The sequence below is a fragment of the Triticum aestivum genome, chromosome 3B, assembly GCF_018294505.1.
Source record: "Triticum aestivum cultivar Chinese Spring chromosome 3B, IWGSC CS RefSeq v2.1, whole genome shotgun sequence".
Classification (NCBI taxonomy): domain Eukaryota; kingdom Viridiplantae; phylum Streptophyta; class Magnoliopsida; order Poales; family Poaceae; genus Triticum; species Triticum aestivum.
This window is the reverse complement of record NC_057801.1, coordinates 322311615-322315518: the sequence shown is the minus strand read 5'-3', so window position 1 is coordinate 322315518 and position 3904 is coordinate 322311615. Positions and strand designations below refer to the sequence as shown.

Below are 3904 nucleotides of genomic sequence, written 5' to 3'. Positions count from 1 at the left end.
ATTCCACAACACTTTACGTGGATTCTAAAATGAACATTGAACGTCAAGAAACATTTACTCCAGAAAGTTGCAGTTTGCTTAGGAAACATACAATTCTTGTTGTAAGTAATAGTACTACTGTAAAACTTTTTCGTATTTTTAATTTATATTGGGTGTTGTCATGGTAAGAGACACTTTTGTATTGTGCATATATTTCTTGCTATTTGTTTTCCATCTTGTTGAAGTTGGTAAAATATTTAGACGTCACCTACCCGAGTTTCTGAATGAATGTTGAAGTTTTGTTTGTTCATCTGATAATATGCTAGCCTAGCATCGAACATATTAAAAAATACCACTGAAATTAATGTATTGTGTAATCATGTACATATGTTTGCCTATTCTGTTGTTAGGTGGCATCAACTAAAGCAAGGCTTGGTTTACAAAATGGATGCAAAGCAATTAACATGTTGAATTTTACATGGGAGGAGGGGGTGCACTATATCCTCCATATGACTTTATTCACCAGTTGCTATGTATATTCCTGTTTCCTTTGGCAAGAAATGTATATTCACAGAACTCCTTAATTTGAAAACCATCATGTTGTTATATCTTGACACTTGTGCTTGTGATATAATTCTTGTGTATTCTGAAGTTAAAACACACACAGTACAAACGCCGATGTTTACAAACAGGTACACACACTCATCCTTATGAACGCATGCATGCACACTCTACCCATATGAGCACCTCCAAGATACTGAGCCAGTTGGTCTTGAGATTATCGACAAAAACATCGCCCACATGACAATCGTCACTGTTTTCAAATGTATGTAACAATGAGAGAATATTAACATGAAGTGTTTATTGAATTCATGCTCCAGCCAACTCATCAAAAAATCTGAACTGATGAAGCGAGATGGACAATATATTTCAACTAAATGTAATGCACTATCACGTTTAGGCTTATTTAGTGCTTAGATGTGTGATCGATGTAGAACGTAGGATCTTCTATTTTAATACTGCGTTGGTGGGGTCTTGAACTCAAAAGACCTCTTGGCTTGTATACCATATTGATTCATGCTTCAGCCAACTTATTCAAAAGTTTGAACTAATGAAGAGAGATGGGCAATATATTTCAACTAAATGTAATGTACTATCATCCGTTGATGGAAAGGATATGAACAATGAAAGAGAAGAGAGATGACTATGTGATAGCAAGGTCGGAGGTGAGGTCCAAGGTTTGTCAGAAAATAGGAGGCAGCTAGGGAGAATTAACATTTTTTTTATTTTTTTTGCAGGAGAATGCACATGATGTCACGTCTTGTTGCGATGGTGAATATGGAGGAAATGGAAAGGAACGAGATATGAAATGTTACCTTATGTCTTCCCACAATCTTGGTATATATCTAAAAGTATATATTACCTGTATATGTAGAAAAGTTGAGGGACAACATCTTCGTGGAGAAGATAAAAGATGGCCACAACTTATGCTCTTGGACTCATCTATATTTCTCTTGTGCCCGTAGCAACGCACGGGCATTCTACTAGTAAAAGTGATAGATCAATTGCAACGGTCTAGACCATGCCCTTAAATTAATAAGTATAAAAGTCATATGATATCGCCCATGAGATGAACCGAACTGCACTGCAATTATACTTTTTAACAGGCGAAATAGAGCTCCTTCCTGACGGCGAACTGCAAACCGCAAAGGCGACAAGGGGGAGGCGCACGGGTGCGTGCTGAACTGCACCGACAACCCAGCCGAGCTGCGTAATGAGCAGCCTATACTTGGGAGCACACCCGGCTTGAACGGCATCGCACTGCTGTGCAAATCTGCACCGCATGATTGACCCCAGCACACTGCAAACATCATATAACCATCAGACCAAACGACGCTACCTGATGCAGTATAGGTACACAACACTCTCATGGAAAGCAAAATTGTTCTGAGAGTGTATTCAATTCAGTGGTTGTCTAACCTGCCGAGGTAGAGCGCCCGCGACGAGGCCGCAGACGAGGAGTTCCCACATGCGGTGGGTACCGGTGAGGTAGGGGCTGACCGCTGGACACCACCACATCGGAGAGGCGAAACGAACTCAATGGGTGTATCCGGCGAACTTCACCAAGCGAATAGTCCCACATCACTGGTGGGATACAAGCAACCAAATCGGCGATGTGCAGCTCCATCAGGCTTTGTCGGTGAACCACAACGACCATCGAGCGCACCTGGCGAGCCACCGAGCTACACAAATCCATCCATCCGCCTAATGAACTGCAAGTGGGTGTGCTGGCGTGCCGCAGAGCGACTCATCGTGGTCATCCCGTCGGTACCCAGTGAACTTCATGCTTGGAAAAAATTCAAACAGGAGGTTAGTGAGGAGAGCTCGACAGAGAGGAGAGGAGGGGAAGGGAGAAGAGCTAGCCAGTGGGATGGGGATCTCACATCGTGGAGCTCGCCGTTAAGCACTGGAGGAGCTGATTCCGGGGGTGGGGGCAGTCGCTCATCGGGATGGTCGTGCCAAGTCACCCGAGTCCCACGTGCGACAAAGCTCGCCATGGAAACAAACGGGGGCACTGGTGACGCATCGCTGGAAGGGATGGCACTGATGTGGCATGTGGGCACTGCACGCGTTCCATCGACGAATTGCACGCAGGGCCAGCGAGCTGCACCACTGCGACGGACGTACAGATCACGGCAGCGGGCGGTGAGGGATCCCTCGATGGTCATCCGCCGTATGTAGGTGGAGCCGCTTTCCATGGCGGGGAATCGTGCGGGTCTGCAGCTGCCCGGTTGTAGCCTGGCGTGGGGCAGGAGGAAGGTGGCCACGGACGGCGGGGCTGGATCCAGACGGATCTGTCGCAGGGGAGGCGCTAGGAGGCGGGGGCGCTGGGTGTGATCACCATCGAGGGGGAGGGGTTGATGGCTGGAGGCCGGTGGCAGCGGTGCTCCAGCAGGGAACCAGCGGATCTGGTGACGCAGATGAGGGGTAGGGCGGTGGCTGTAGGATGGGGTGGGCGGCAGCGCTAGGGTGGGGCGGGGCAGAGGAAGAAGGTTTGTTTCGGGGGGATGGCTGGCGGGGAGGCGCCTGGTTCGTCGTGGTGCGGGAGGAGGTGTCCGGTGGAGAGAAGAAGGTGGTTCGGTGGGGTGGGGTGTTAGCATAATAAGGTGTTAAGGGCTGTTATTAGAATAGACGCACCCTGTATATATATATATATATATTCTACCCATATGCATATTATGATCAAGACAACAAAACACGAAAAGAGTAACACCAACAAAAAGCAACAAACAATAAGATAGTATTGTACATATAGTCGAATAATTTCGACAAAATGCAATTTAACAAAAAACTACCAATCAAGCAAACACTAGTATCTTCATACCACAAAAGTGGGCACAATCAAATATGCTAACATAATAATGTTGCAATATAAAACAAGTATGAATGGTGGTCTCGACACTAATTCCTATTTAACTGGTCAAGATACTTGAGGGGGTTAACTAATAAACAGTAAGAAGTATAGCTAGTTTATAAAATATTTTTCACTCCTATGGCTTTTCTAATCCATTTTCAAGGATCACGTCCTATAGTCAGCAACCTGGGTCTGATGCCATCTGGAAGGACCAAACCTCGAAGGGTTTGAGTCTCTGTGCTTACCGTGCTAGTCCCTGGATTAACTCGCTAGCACACACCGTATAGATGAATATCAGAATAGCAAGTGGATCATTTATTACAACGTATGACCCCAAATGTACAAAATAAAACAATCTGCATAGCACATGGCTAGCTTTATTCAATGAAACAACGGAAAATTAGCAGAAATGACGATGAGTCCCATCATAGCCCACTGGCGATGCTGAGTGCAGACTCACGACCCTAACTGTACCTTACTCTTTGTCTGAAAATCCCGCAACATGAGACG

At 45.5% G+C, this 3904-nt stretch overlaps 1 long non-coding RNA gene across 1 annotated transcript; it reads right to left on the bottom strand.

Moving 5' to 3' along the window:
• Positions 1-1382: 1382 nt before the first annotated feature.
• On the bottom strand, positions 1383-3133 carry LOC123069812 (uncharacterized). Its single transcript, XR_006432999.1, has 2 exons — positions 1960-3133; positions 1383-1840 (listed from the first exon to the last, which is right to left on the bottom strand). It is a non-coding gene; the product is annotated as an uncharacterized lncRNA (long non-coding RNA).
• Between the last annotated feature and the right edge of the window lie 771 nt (positions 3134-3904).